This window comes from Pygocentrus nattereri, chromosome 17 (genome assembly GCF_015220715.1).
Source record: "Pygocentrus nattereri isolate fPygNat1 chromosome 17, fPygNat1.pri, whole genome shotgun sequence".
Lineage (NCBI taxonomy): Eukaryota > Metazoa > Chordata > Actinopteri > Characiformes > Serrasalmidae > Pygocentrus > Pygocentrus nattereri.
Genome location: NC_051227.1, coordinates 3,878,310 through 3,893,066, shown reverse-complemented (window position 1 = coordinate 3,893,066; position 14,757 = coordinate 3,878,310). Strand labels below are relative to the sequence as shown.

General features: G+C 40.3%; 7 non-coding genes across 7 annotated transcripts; all 7 read right to left on the bottom strand.

Moving 5' to 3' along the window:
- Nucleotides 1-1,086: 1,086 nt before the first annotated feature.
- trnag-ucc lies at nt 1,087-1,158 on the bottom strand. Its single transcript has one exon. It is a non-coding gene; the product is annotated as a tRNA-Gly (tRNA).
- A 1,548-nt stretch (nt 1,159-2,706) lies between these two features.
- On the bottom strand, nt 2,707-2,778 carry trnag-ucc. The gene has a single exon. It is a non-coding gene; the product is annotated as a tRNA-Gly (tRNA).
- Nucleotides 2,779-3,224: 446 nt separating this feature from the next.
- Nucleotides 3,225-3,296, bottom strand: trnag-ucc. The gene has a single exon. It is a non-coding gene; the product is annotated as a tRNA-Gly (tRNA).
- A 4,632-nt stretch (nt 3,297-7,928) lies between these two features.
- On the bottom strand, nt 7,929-8,000 carry trnag-ucc. The gene has a single exon. It is a non-coding gene; the product is annotated as a tRNA-Gly (tRNA).
- A 611-nt stretch (nt 8,001-8,611) lies between these two features.
- trnag-ucc lies at nt 8,612-8,683 on the bottom strand. Its single transcript has one exon. It is a non-coding gene; the product is annotated as a tRNA-Gly (tRNA).
- Nucleotides 8,684-12,776: 4,093 nt separating this feature from the next.
- trnag-ucc lies at nt 12,777-12,848 on the bottom strand. Its single transcript has one exon. It is a non-coding gene; the product is annotated as a tRNA-Gly (tRNA).
- Nucleotides 12,849-14,684: 1,836 nt separating this feature from the next.
- Nucleotides 14,685-14,756, bottom strand: trnag-ucc. The gene has a single exon. It is a non-coding gene; the product is annotated as a tRNA-Gly (tRNA).
- Between the last annotated feature and the right edge of the window lies 1 nt (nt 14,757).

The following is a 14,757-nucleotide window of genomic DNA, read 5'->3' as shown; positions in this document are numbered from 1 at the left end:
TGGCTTCCTAGTAGTTCCCAAAATTCAGAGAAGCTCTGCAGGAGGAAGAGCTTTCTCTTATAAAGCGCCCCAACTCTGGAATAATCTCCCCGATAATGTTCGGGACTCAGACACAGTCTCAATCTTTAAGTCTAGACTAAAAACTTACTTGTTTAGTTTAGCTTTTGGTAGTTAATGTTAATTCCCTTTAGATAAGGCTGCAGATCCAGGGGTTCATGGACATAGTGAATTGTGGGTAAACTGAGATGCTGGTGCTGCTGTCACTCACTACATGCAGTCACTCAGGTTTGTGGACGGTGGAGTGGGTGAATGCCAGTGTCTCAGGGAGCCTCCGTGTCTATGTTACCTTCTGGCTCTCTCCCTTTAGTTAGGCTGTCATAATCAGACCTGCTGGAGTCATTAGTCACACTCTGATCATTTTTTACATTTTCTGTTCTTCATAAATCCAGTCTAAACTAATTCCTAAATCTTTCCTTCCTCCGAGTTACTGACTGTCCACCGGTCCGGCCCAATACTGATGGATGTCCCACCCTCAAGTCCCCCTGTCCCCCTGATTGACCAGACTGATGGAAGTTTCTGGAACGCAGCTTCTCCACTACAGATCACATCCAAATCTATATGAACTCTAATTGTTTCCACTGTTGATTATACACACCTGAATATATTAGAACTGCGTGGATGTAAAATTGACTTTTCAATGTTTAACTTATAAGTTGTCTGACCAGTGGTAGGATGGTCCCCCCTTTAGATGTGAGTCTTGGTCCTCCCGAGGTTTCTTCCTCCTCCAGCTCTGAGGGAGTTTTTCCTTGCCTCAGCGCTCACGGGGGTTCTGTATATTCTGTATATTCTGTATATTATGTTCAGTGTTTTGTCTGATTCTCTGTGCTGTGATTCCCATTTTTGTAAAGCTGCTTTGTGACAACATCAGTTGTAAAAAGCGCTATATAAATAAATTTGATTTGATTTGATTTGATCTCAGACGGCTCAATCTGATACAACACTGATCTCCAATAAGGTAACAACTGATGTTACATTAGATAGATAGACAGATTTCTTCAGCAAGGAATTGTGGGTGTGGAAAAGCGCTGCGTTGGCCGGGAATCGAACCCGGGTCAACTGCTTGGAAGGCAGCTATGCTAACCACTATACCACCAACGCTGGAAAGCATCTGGAGCCATGAGGAGGGAAAACTCTGCCTCTAGCGGCTCAATCTGGTACAACACTGATCTCCAATAAGGTAACAACTGATGTTAAATTAGATAGATAGATAGATAGATAGATAGATAGATAGATAGATAGATAGATAGATAGATAGATAGATAGATAGATAGATAGATAGATAGATACAGACAGACTGATTTCTTCATCAGGGAATTGTGGGTGTGCGAAAGTGCTGCGTTGGCCGGGAATCGAACCCGGGTCAACTGCTTGGAAGGCAGCTATATTAAACACTATACCACCAATGCTGGAAAACATCTGGAGCAACGAGGAGGGAAAACTCTGCCTCTAGCGGCTCAATCTGGTACAACATTGATCTCCAATAAGGTAACAACTGATGTTACATTAGATAGATAGATAGATAGATAGATAGATAGATAGATAGATAGATAGATAGATAGATAGATAGATAGATAGATAGATAGACACACAGACAGATCTCAGACGGCTCAATCTGATACAACACTGATCTCCAATAAGGTTACAATTGATGTTAAATTAGATATATAGATAGATAGATAGATAGATAGATAGATAGATAGATAGATAGATAGATAGATAGATAGATACATAGATTGATTTCTTCATCAGGGAATTGTGGGTGTGGAAAAGTGTTGCGTTGGCCGGGAATCGAACCGCGGTCAACTTCTTGAAAGGCAGCTATGCTAAACACTATACCACGAACGCTGGAAAACGTTTAGAGCAACGAGGAGGGAAAACTCTGCGTCTAGCAGCTCAATCTGGTACAACACTGATCTCCAATAAGGTAACAACTGATGTTACATTAGATAGATAGACAGATTTCTTCAGCAAGGAATTGTGGGTGTGGAAAAGCGCTGCGTTGGCCTGGAATCGAACCCGGGTCAACTGCTTGGAAGGCAGCTATGCTAACCACTATACCACCAACGCTGGAAAGCATCTGGAGCCATGAGGAGGGAAAACTCTGCCTCTAGCGGCTCAATCTGGTACAACACTGATCTCCAATAAGGTAACAACTGATGTTACATTAGATAGATAGATAGATAGATAGATAGATAGATAGATAGATAGATAGATAGATAGATAGATAGATAGATAGATAGATAGATAGATAGATAGAATTGTGGGGGTGCAAAAGTGCTACGTTGGCCGGGAATCAAACCCGGATCAACTGCTTGGAACAGCTGCTTGGTTAACAGCTAGGCTAACCACTATACCACCAACACCGGAAAACATGTGGAGCAACGAGGAGGGGAAACTCTGCCTCTAGCGGGTCAATCTTGTACAACACTGATCTCCAATAAGGTAACAATTGATGTTACATTAGATAGATAGATAGATAGATAGATAGATAGATAGATAGATAGATAGATAGATAGATAGATAGATAGACAGATATCAGACGGCTCAATCTGATACAACACTGATCTCCAATAAAGTAACAACTGAAGTTACATTAGATAGATAGACAGATTTCTTCAACAAGGAATTGTGTGTGTGGAAAAGTGCTGCGTTGGCCGGGAATCGAACCCGGGTCAACTGCTTGGAAGGCAGCTATGCTAACCACTATACCACCAACGCTGGAAAGCATCTGGAGCCATGAGGAGGGACAACTCTGCCTCTAGCGGCTCAATCTGGTACAACACTGATCTCCAATAAGGTAACAACTGATGTTAAATTAGATAGATAGATAGATAGATAGATAGATAGATAGATAGATAGATAGATAGATAGATAGATAGATAGATAGATAGATACAGACAGACTGATTTCTTCATCAGGGAATTGTGGGTGTGCAAAAGTGCTGCGTTGGCCGGGAATCGAACCCGGGTCAACTGCTTGGAAGGCAGCTATGTTAAACACTATACCACCAATGCTGGAAAACATCTGGAGCAACGAGGAGGGAAAACTCTGCCTCTAGCGGCTCAATCTGGTACAACATTGATCTCCAATAAGGTAAAAACTGATGTTACATTAGATAGATAGACAGATTTCTTCAACAAGGAATTGTGTGTGTGGAAAAGTGCTGCGTTGGCCGGGAATCGAACCCGGGTCAACTGCTTGGAAGGCAGCTATGCTAACCACTATACCACCAACGCTGGAAAGCATCTGGAGCCATGAGGAGGGACAACTCTGCCTCTAGCGGCTCAATCTGGTACAACACTGATCTCCAATAAGGTAACAACTGATGTTAAATTAGATAGATAGATAGATAGATAGATAGATAGATAGATAGATAGATAGATAGATAGATAGATAGATAGATAGATAGATAGATAGATAGATAGATAGATAGATAGATAGATAGATAGATAGATACAGACAGACTGATTTCTTCATCAGGGAATTGTGGGTGTGCAAAAGTGCTGCGTTGGCCGGGAATCGAACCCGGGTCAACTGCTTGGAAGGCAGCTATATTAAACACTATACCACCAATGCTGGAAAACATCTGGAGCAACGAGGAGGGAAAACTCTGCCTCTAGCGGCTCAATCTGGTACAACATTGATCTCCAATAAGGTAACAACTGATGTTACATTAGATAGATAGATAGATAGATAGATAGATAGATAGATAGATAGATAGATAGATAGATAGATAGATAGATAGATAGATAGACACACAGACAGATCTCAGACGGCTCAATCTGATACAACACTGATCTCCAATAAGGTTACAATTGATGTTACATTAGATAGATAGATAGATAGATAGATAGATAGATAGATAGATAGATAGATAGATAGATAGATAGATAGATAGATAGATAGATACATAGATTGATTTCTTCATCAGGGAATTGTGGGTGTGGAAAAGTGTTGCGTTGGCCGGGAATCGAACCGCGGTCAACTTCTCGAAAGGCAGCTATGCTAAACACTATACCACGAACGCTGGAAAACGTTTAGAGCAACGAGGAGGGAAAACTCTGCGTCTAGCAGCTCAATCTGGTACAACACTGATCTCCAATAAGGTAACAACTGATGTTACATTAGATAGATAGACAGATTTCTTCAGCAAGGAATTGTGGGTGTGGAAAAGCGCTGCGTTGGCCTGGAATCGAACCCGGGTCAACTGCTTGGAAGGCAGCTATGCTAACCACTATACCACCAACGCTGGAAAGCATCTGGAGCCATGAGGAGGGAAAACTCTGCCTCTAGCGGCTCAATCTGGTACAACACTGATCTCCAATAAGGTAACAACTGATGTTACATTAGATAGATAGATAGATAGATAGATAGATAGATAGATAGATAGATAGATAGATAGATAGATAGATAGATAGATAGATAGATAGATAGATAGATAGAATTGTGGGGGTGCAAAAGTGCTACGTTGGCCGGGAATCAAACCCGGATCAACTGCTTGGAACAGCTGCTTGGTTAACAGCTAGGCTAACCACTATACCACCAACACCGGAAAACATGTGGAGCAACGAAGAGGGGAAACTCTGCCTCTAGCGGGTCAATCTGGTACAACACTGATCTCCAATAAGGTAACAATTGATGTTACATTAGATAGATAGATAGATAGATAGATAGATAGATAGATAGATAGATAGATAGATAGATAGATAGATAGACAGATATCAGACGGCTCAATCTGATACAACACTGATCTCCAATAAAGTAACAACTGAAGTTACATTAGATAGATAGACAGATTTCTTCAACAAGGAATTGTGTGTGTGGAAAAGTGCTGCGTTAGCCGGGAATCGAACCCGGGTCAACTGCTTGGAAGGCAGCTATGCTAACCACTATACCACCAACGCTGGAAAGCATCTGGAGCCATGAGGAGGGACAACTCTGCCTCTAGCGGCTCAATCTGGTACAACACTGATCTCCAATAAGGTAACAACTGATGTTAAATTAGATAGATAGATAGATAGATAGATAGATAGATAGATAGATAGATAGATAGATAGATAGATAGATAGATAGATACAGACAGACTGATTTCTTCATCAGGGAATTGTGGGTGTGCAAAAGTGCTGCGTTGGCCGGGAATCGATCCCGGGTCAACTGCTTGGAAGGCAGCTATGTTAAACACTATACCACCAATGCTGGAAAACATCTGGAGCAACGAGGAGGGAAAACTCTGCCTCTAGCGGCTCAATCTGGTACAACATTGATCTCCAATAAGGTAAAAACTGATGGTACATTAGATAGATAGATAGATAGATAGATAGATAGATAGATAGATAGATAGATAGATAGATAGATAGATAGATAGATAGACACACACACAGACAGATCTCAGACGGCTCAATCTGATACAACACTGATCTCCAATAAGGTAACAACTGATGTTACATTAGATAGATAGACAGATTTCTTCAGCAAGGAATTGTGGGTGTGGAAAAGCGCTGCGTTGGCCGGGAATCAAACCCGGGTCAACTGCTTGGAAGGCAGCTATGCTAACCACTATACCACCAACGCTGGAAAGCATCTGGAGCCATGAGGAGGGAAAACTCTGCCTCTAGCGGCTCAATCTGGTACAACACTGATCTCCAATAAGGTAACAACTGATGTTACATTAGATAGATAGATAGATAGATAGATAGATAGATAGATAGATAGATAGATAGATAGATAGATAGATAGATAGATAGATAGAATTGTGGGGGTGCAAAAGTGCTACGTTGGCCGTGAATCAAACCCGGATCAACTGCTTGGAACAGCTGCTTGGTTAACAGCTATGCTAACCACTATACCACCAACACCGGAAAACATGTGGAGCAACGAGGAGGGGAAACTCTGCCTCTAGCGGGTCAATCTGGTACAACACTGATCTCCAATAAGGTAACAATTGATGTTACATTAGATAGATAGATAGATAGATAGATAGATAGATAGATAGATAGATAGATAGATAGATAGATAGATAGATAGATAGATAGATAGATAGATAGATAGATAGATAGAATTGTGGGGGTGCAAAAGTGCTACGTTGGCCGGGAATCAAACCCGGATCAACTGCTTGGAACAGCTGCTTGGTTAACAGCTATGCTAACCACTATACCACCAACGCTGGAAAGCATCTGGAGCCATGAGGAGGGACAACTCTGCCTCTAGCGGCTCAATCTGGTACAACACTGATCTCCAATAAGGTAACAACTGATGTTAAATTAGATAGATAGATAGATAGATAGATAGATAGATAGATAGATAGATAGATAGATAGATAGATAGATAGATAGATAGATAGATAGATAGATAGATAGACACACAGACAGATCTCAGACGGCTCAATCTGATACAACACTGATCTCCAATAAGGTTACAATTGATGTTACATTAGATAGATAGATAGATAGATAGATAGATAGATAGATAGATAGATAGATAGATAGATAGATAGATAGATAGATACATAGATTGATTTCTTCATCAGGGAATTGTGTGTGTGGAAAAGTGTTGCGTTGGCCGGGAATCGAACCGCGGTCAACTTCTTGAAAGGCAGCTATGCTAAACACTATGCCATGAACGCTGGAAAACGTTTAGAGCAACGAGGAGGGAAAACTCTGCGTCTAGCAGCTCAATCTGGTACAACACTGATCTCCAATAAGGTAACAACTGATGTTACATTAGATAGATAGACAGATTTCTTCAGCAAGGAATTGTGGGTGTGGAAAAGCGCTGCGTTGGCCTGGAATCGAACCCGGGTCAACTGCTTGGAAGGCAGCTATGCTAACCACTATACCACCAACGCTGGAAAGCATCTGGAGCCATGAGGAGGGAAAACTCTGCCTCTAGCGGCTCAATCTGGTACAACACTGATCTCCAATAAGGTAACAACTGATGTTACATTAGATAGATAGATAGATAGATAGATAGATAGATAGATAGATAGATAGATAGATAGATAGATAGATAGATACAGACAGACTGATTTCTTCATCAGGGAATTGTGGGTGTGCAAAAGTGCTGCGTTGGCCGGGAATCGAACCCGGGTCAACTGCTTGGAAGGCAGCTATGTTAAACACTATACCACCAATGCTGGAAAACATCTGGAGCAACGAGGAGGGAAAACTCTGCCTCTAGCGGCTCAATCTGGTACAACATTGATCTCCAATAAGGTAACAACTGATGTTACATTAGATAGATAGATAGATAGATAGATAGATAGACAGATAGATAGATAGATAGATAGATAGATAGATAGATAGATAGATAGATAGATAGATAGATAGATAGACACACAGACAGATCTCAGACGGCTCAATCTGATACAACACTGATCTCCAATAAGGTAACAATTGATGTTACATTAGATAGATAGATAGATAGATAGATAGATAGATAGATAGATAGATAGATAGATAGATAGATAGATAGATAGATAGATAGATAGAATTGTGGGGGTGCAAAAGTGCTACGTTGGCCGGGAATCAAACCCGGATCAACTGCTTGGAACAGCTGCTTGGTTAACAGCTAGGCTAACCACTATACCACCAACACCGGAAAACATGTGGAGCAACGAGGAGGGGAAACTCTGCCTCTAGCGGGTCAATCTGGTACAACACTGATCTCCAATAAGGTAACAATTGATGTTACATTAGATAGATAGATAGATAGATAGATAGATAGATAGATAGATAGATAGATAGATAGATAGACAGATATCAGACGGCTCAATCTGATACAACACTGATCTCCAATAAAGTAACAACTGAAGTTACATTAGATAGATAGACAGATTTCTTCAACAAGGAATTGTGTGTGTGGAAAAGTGCTGCGTTGGCCGGGAATCGAACCCGGGTCAACTGCTTGGAAGGCAGCTATGCTAACCACTATACCACCAACGCTGGAAAGCAGCTGGAGCCATGAGGAGGGACAACTCTGCCTCTAGCGGCTCAATCTGGTACAACACTGATCTCCAATAAGGTAACAACTGATGTTAAATTAGATAGATAGATAGATAGATAGATAGATAGATAGATAGATAGATAGATAGATAGATAGATAGATAGATAGATAGATAGATAGATAGATAGATAGATAGATAGATACAGACAGACTGATTTCTTCATCAGGGAATTGTGGGTGTGCAAAAGTGCTGCGTTGGCCGGGAATCGAACCCGGGTCAACTGCTTGGAAGGCAGCTATGTTAAACACTATACCACCAATGCTGGAAAACATCTGGAGCAACGAGGAGGGAAAACTCTGCCTCTAGCGGCTCAATCTGGTACAACATTGATCTCCAATAAGGTAAAAACTGATGGTACATTAGATAGATAGATAGATAGATAGATAGATAGATAGATAGATAGATAGATAGATAGATAGATAGACACACAGACAGATCTCAGACGGCTCAATCTGATACAACACTGATCTCCAATAAAGTAACAACTGATGTTACATTAGATAGATAGACAGATTTCTTCAGCAAGGAATTGTGGGTGTGGAAAAGCGCTGCGTTGGCCGGGAATCGAACCCGGGTCAACTGCTTGGAAGGCAGCTATGCTAACCACTATACCACCAACGCTGGAAAGCATCTGGAGCCATGAGGAGGGAAAACTCTGCCTCTAGCGGCTCAATCTGGTACAACACTGATCTCCAATAAGGTAACAACTGATGTTACATTAGATAGATAGATAGATAGATAGATAGATAGATAGATAGATAGATAGATAGATAGATAGATAGATAGATAGATAGATAGATAGATAGATAGATAGATAGATAGATAGATAGAATTGTGGGGGTGCAAAAGTGCTACGTTGGCCGGGAATCAAACCCGGATCAACTGCTTGGAACAGCTGCTTGGTTAACAGCGATGCTAACCACTATACCACCAACGCTGGAAAGCATCTGGAGCCATGAGGAGGGACAACTCTGCCTCTAGCGGCTCAATCTGGTACAACACTGATCTCCAATAAGGTAACAACTGATGTTAAATTAGATAGATAGATAGATAGATAGATAGATAGATAGATAGATAGATAGATAGATAGATAGATAGATACAGACAGACTGATTTCTTCATCAGGGAATTGTGGGTGTGCAAAAGTGCTGCGTTGGCCGGGAATCGAACCCGGGTCAACTGCTTGGAAGGCAGCTATGTTAAACACTATACCACCAATGCTGGAAAACATCTGGAGCAACGAGGAGGGAAAACTCTGCCTCTAGCGGCTCAATCTGGTACAACATTGATCTCCAATAAGGTAACAACTGATGTTACATTAGATAGATAGATAGATAGATAGATAGATAGATAGATAGATAGATAGATAGATAGATAGATAGATAGATAGACACACAGACAGATCTCCGACGGCTCAATCTGATACAACACTGATCTCCAATAAGGTTACAATTGATGTTACATTAGATAGATAGATAGATAGATAGATAGATAGATAGATAGATAGATAGATAGATAGATAGATAGATAGATAGATACATAGATTGATTTCTTCATCAGGGAATTGTGGGTGTGGAAAAGTGTTGCGTTGGCCGGGAATCGAACCGCGGTCAACTTCTTGAAAGGCAGCTATGCTAAACACTATACCATGAACGCTGGAAAACGTTTAGAGCAACGAGGAGGGAAAACTCTGCGTCTAGCAGCTCAATCTGGTACAACACTGATCTCCAATAAGGTAACAACTGATGTTACATTAGATAGATAGACAGATTTCTTCAGCAAGGAATTGTGGGTGTGGAAAAGCGCTGCGTTGGCCTGGAATCGAACCGGGGTCAACTGCTTGGAAGGCAGCTATGCCAACCACTATACCACCAACGCTGGAAAGCATCTGGAGCCATGAGGAGGGAAAACTCTGCCTCTAGCGGCTCAATCTGGTACAACACTGATCTCCAATAAGGTAACAACTGATGTTACATTAGATAGATAGATAGATAGATAGATAGATAGATAGATAGATAGATAGATAGATAGATAGATAGATAGATAGATAGATAGATAGATAGATAGAATTGTGGGGGTGCAAAAGTGCTACGTTGGCCGGGAATCAAACCCGGATCAACTGCTTGGAACAGCTGCTTGGTTAACAGCTATGCTAACCACTATACCACCAACACCGGAAAACATGTGGAGCAACGAGGAGGGGAAACTCTGCCTCTAGCGGGTCAATCTGGTACAACACTGATCTCCAATAAGGTAACAATTGATGTTACATTAGATAGATAGATAGATAGATAGATAGATAGATAGATAGACAGATAGATAGATAGATAGATAGATAGATAGATAGATAGATAGATAGATAGATGTCAGACGGCTCAATCTGATACAACACTGATCTCCAATAAAGTAACAACTGAAGTTACATTAGATAGATAGACAGATTTCTTCAACAAGGAATTGTGTTTGTGGAAAAGTGCTGCGTTGGCCGGGAATCGAACCCGGGTCAACTGCTTGGAAGGCAGCTATGCTAACCACTATAGCACCAACGCTGGAAAGCATCTGGAGCCATGAGGAGGGACAACTCTGCCTCTAGCGGCTCAATCTGGTACAACACTGATCTCCAATAAGGTAACAACTGATGTTAAATTAGATAGATAGATAGATAGATAGATAGATAGATAGATAGATAGATAGATAGATAGATAGATAGATAGATAGATACAGACAGACTGATTTCTTCATCAGGGAATTGTGGGTGTGCAAAAGTGCTGCGTTGGCCGGGAATCGAACCCGGGTCAACTGCTTGGAAGGCAGCTATGTTAAACACTATACCACCAATGCTGGAAAACATCTGGAGCAACGAGGAGGGAAAACTCTGCCTCTAGCGGCTCAATCTGGTACAACATTGATCTCCAATAAGGTAACAACTGATGTTACATTAGATAGATAGATAGATAGATAGATAGATAGACAGATAGATAGATAGATAGATAGATAGATAGATAGATAGATAGATAGATAGATAGATAGATAGATAGATAGATAGACACACAGACAGATCTCAGACGGCTCAATCTGATACAACACTGATCTCCAATAAGGTAACAATTGATGTTACATTAGATAGATAGATAGATAGATAGATAGATAGATAGATAGATAGATAGATAGATAGATAGATAGATAGATAGATAGAATTGTGGGTGTGCAAAAGTGCTACGTTGGCCGGGAATCGAACACTGATGAACTGCTTGGAACAGCTGCTTGGTTAGCAGCTATGCTAACCACTATACCACCAACACCGGAAAACATGTGGAGCAACGAGGAGGGGAAACTCTGCCTCTAGCGGGTCAATCTGGTACAACACTGATCTCCAATAAGGTAACAATTGATGTTACATTAGATAGATAGATAGACAGATAGATAGATAGATAGATAGATAGATAGATAGATAGATAGATAGATAGATAGATAGATAGACAGATATCAGACGGCTCAATCTGATACAACACTGATCTCCAATAAAGTAACAACTGAAGTTACATTAGATAGATAGACAGATTTCTTCAGCAAGGAATTGTGGGTGTGGAAAAGTGTTGCGTTGGCCGGGAAATGAACCCGGGTCAACTGCTTGGAAGGCAGCTACGCTAACCACTATACCACCAACGCTGGAAAGCATCTGGAGCCATGAGGAGGGACAACTCTGCCTCTAGCGGCTCAATCTGGTACAACATTGATCTCCAATAAGGTAACAACTGATGTTAAATTAGATAGATAGATAGATAGATAGATAGATAGATAGATAGATAGATAGATAGATAGATAGATAGATAGATAGATAGAAAGATAGATAGATACAGACAGACTGATTTCTTCATCAGGGAATTGTGGGTGTGCAAAAGTGCTGCGTTGGCCGGGAATCGAACCCGGGTCAACTGCTTGGAAGGCAGCTATGTTAAACACTATACCACCAATGCTGGAAAACATCTGGAGCAACGAGGAGGGAAAACTCTGCCTCTAGCGGCTCAATCTTGTACAACATTGATCTCCAATAAGGTAACAACTGATGTTACATTAGATAGATAGATAGATAGATAGATAGATAGATAGATAGATAGATAGATAGATAGATAGATAGATAGATAGATAGATAGATAGATAGATAGATAGATAGATAGATAGATAGATAGATAGATAGGCACACAGACAGATCTCAGACGGCTCAATCTGATACAACACTGATCTCCAATAAGGTAACAATTGATGTTACATTAGATAGATAGATAGATAGATAGATAGATAGATAGATAGATAGATAGATAGATAGATAGATAGACAGACAGACAGACAGACAGACAGACAGACAGACAGACAGATAGATAGATAGATAGATAGATAGATAGATAGATAGATAGATAGATAGATAGATAGATAGGCACACAGACAGATCTCAGACGGCTCAATCTGATACAACACTGATCTCCAATAAGGTAACAATTGATGTTACATTAGATAGATAGATAGATAGATAGATAGATAGATAGATAGATAGATAGATAGATAGATAGATAGATAGATAGATAGATAGATAGATAGACAGATATCAGACGGCTCAATGTGATACAACACTGATCTCCAATAAAGTAACAACTGAAGTTACATTAGATAGATAGACAGATTTCTTCAACAAGGAATTGTGTGTGTGGAAAAGTGCTGCGTTGGCCGGGAATCGAACCCGGGTCAACTGCTTGGAAGGCAGCTATGCTAACCACTATACCACCAACGCTGGAAAGCATCTGGAGCCATGAGGAGGGACAACTCTGCCTCTAGCGGCTCAATCTGGTACAACACTGATCTCCAATAAGGTAACAATTGATGTTAAATTAGATAGATAGATAGATAGATAGATAGATAGATAGATAGATAGATAGATAGATAGATAGATAGATAGATAGATAGATAGATAGATAGATAGATAGAATTGTGGGTGTGCAAAAGTGCTACGTTGGCCGGGAATCGAACACTGATGAACTGCTTGGAACAGCTGCTTGGTTAGCAGCTATGCTAACCACTATACCACCAACACCGGAAAACATGTGGAGCAACGAGGAGGGGAAACTCTGCCTCTAGCGGGTCAATCTGGTACAACACTGATCTCCAATAAGGTAACAATTGATGTTACATTAGATAGATAGATAGATAGATAGATAGATAGATAGATAGATAGATAGATAGATAGATAGATAGATAGATAGATAGATAGATAGATAGATAGATAGATAGATAGATAGATAGATAGACAGATATCAGACGGCTCAATCTGATACAACACTGATCTCCAATAAAGTAACAACTGAAGTTACATTAGATAGATAGACAGATTTCTTCAGCAAGGAATTGTGGGTGTGGAAAAGTGTTGCGTTGGCCGGGAAACGAACCCGGGTCAACTGCTTGGAAGGCAGCTACGCTAAACACTATACCACCAACGCTGGAAAGCATCTGGAGCCATGAGGAGGGACAACTCTGCCTCTAGCGGCTCAATCTGGTACAACACTGATCTCCAATAAGGTAACAACTGATGTTAAATTAGATAGATAGATAGATAGATAGATAGATAGATAGATAGATAGATAGATAGATAGATAGATAGATAGATAGATAGATAGATAGATAGATAGATAGATAGAAAGATAGATAGATACAGACAGACTGATTTCTTCATCAGGGAATTGTGGGTGTGCAAAAGTGCTGCGTTGGCCGGGAATCGAACCCGGGTCAACTGCTTGGAAGGCAGCTATGTTAAACACTATACCACCAATGCTGGAAAACATCTGGAGCAACGAGGAGGGAAAACTCTGCCTCTAGCGGCTCAATCTGGTACAACATTGATCTCCAATAAGGTAACAACTGATGTTACATTAGATAGATAGATAGATAGATAGATAGATAGATAGATAGATAGATAGATAGATAGATAGATAGATAGATAGATAGATAGATAGATAGATAGATAGATAGATAGATAGGCACACAGACAGATCTCAGACGGCTCAATCTGATACAACACTGATCTCCAATAAGGTAACAATTGATGTTACATTAGATAGATAGATAGATAGATAGATAGATAGATAGATAGATAGATAGATAGATAGATAGATAGATAGATAGATAGATAGACAGACAGACAGACAGACAGACAGACAGACAGATAGATAGATAGATAGATAGATAGATAGATAGATAGATAGATAGATAGATAGATAGATAGATAGATAGATAGGCACACAGACAGATCTCAGACGGCTCAATCTGATACAACACTGATCTCCAATAAGGTAACAATTGATGTTACATTAGATAGATAGATAGATAGATAGATAGATAGATAGATAGATAGATAGATAGATAGATAGATAGATAGATAGACAGATAGACAGATAGATAGATAGATAGATAGATAGATAGATAGATAGATAGATAGATAGATAGATAGATAGATAGACAGATATCAGACGGCTCAATGTGATACAACACTGATCTCCAATAAAGTAACAACTGAAGTTACATTAGATAGATAGACAGATTTCTTCAACAAGGAATTGTGTGTGTGGAAAAGTGCTGCGTTGGCCGGGAATCGAACCCGGGTCAACTGCTTGGAAGGCAGCTATGCTAACCACTATACCACCAACGCT